Here is a 1,087-nt window from a genome sequence, read left to right as displayed (position 1 = left end):
TTTGTGGAGGAAAGAAGTCTACATGTTCTAAGAGACACAGCTATTAGGTTTTCCCATAAATGTGGGTAGAATCTTTACTTGGAAAAAGTAAACAACTCAGCTTCCCCCAAATTAGTCATGTCACATGATTGGTCATCTTTACAAGCCTCCAAATACCTTTTCAGAGCTAGCTCCTGTTTGCATGGCCCGATCCCCTTTTCTTCAGGAGAGTGAGCACAGAGAAGAGCCTCTCCTGTCCCGCACACAGGTGAGCCATGGTAATCTGCTCTTTGTTTTCAATTAGCAGTGATCGCACCTTGAATCAGCCTCATTGGCTACGATCCTGCCACTGCGCAAAGCTGTAGTGGACTCTGGGAAGTGCCACACACTTGCGGAAACGGAACAGGGAACCATTTAAGGCAGGTGCTGTGACAGCAGCCACATTTCAGGTCACCAGTGGCCAGCTTTGTGGTTTCCAGATGTTCTGGGCTCTCATGGAAAGAAACACAAATCAACTCATTCCAGGCACCAGGTGGGTCAGAGACGCAATTCTTCAGAGAGTCAGAGAAAAGGCAACTAGGTGATGGCAAAGATCGTAATAAAAATCAAAGGCCTTTCAGCATATAAAACTCATGGACTTCCATGGCAGGGTCCAGGAATATGCTCTTGCTCTTGGGAAGAAACGGTTTTTCAGTGCTTCGATGTCTTAGTTCATCAAATGGGTGGCCCAATACCACCACATTGTAAGGTGCTGTGAGACGGGGAAAAGAAAATTAAATTTTCAAGTTTAACATGCATACAAACCCCCTGAGTATCTCGTAAAATTGCAGATTCTGAGTTCACAGAGCTGGGGTGAGAACAGAGATTCTGTATTGCTCACCAGCTCCCAGGAGATGCTGATTCCGTTAGTGCCGGGCCACAGTGTGAGCAGCAAGGGGACAGCCCCAACGCCATGCCTCTCCTTGATGGTGGCTTTGTAGGGCTGGCTGGGCAACCTAATCAGAATCCATTTACAATACAGTGAATACACTTTAAAGTGAAATATAATGCAAACCCCAAAGCGACGATCAAGAGTCAAACTGTTAAATTGTCGCATCAGAAAGAAGAC

General features: G+C 46.1%; 1 non-coding gene across 1 annotated transcript; it reads right to left on the bottom strand.

Annotated features, from left to right (window-relative positions):
* Positions 1-201: 201 nt before the first annotated feature.
* LOC116634835 lies at positions 202-340 on the bottom strand. Its single transcript, XR_004300059.1, has one exon. It is a non-coding gene; the product is annotated as a U4 spliceosomal RNA (small nuclear RNA).
* Between the last annotated feature and the right edge of the window lie 747 nt (positions 341-1,087).

This window comes from Phoca vitulina, unplaced genomic scaffold (genome assembly GCF_004348235.1).
Source record: "Phoca vitulina isolate PV1807 unplaced genomic scaffold, GSC_HSeal_1.0 scaffold9, whole genome shotgun sequence".
Taxonomy (NCBI): Eukaryota; Metazoa; Chordata; class Mammalia; order Carnivora; family Phocidae; genus Phoca; species Phoca vitulina.
This window is presented reverse-complemented; position numbering and strand designations above follow the sequence as displayed.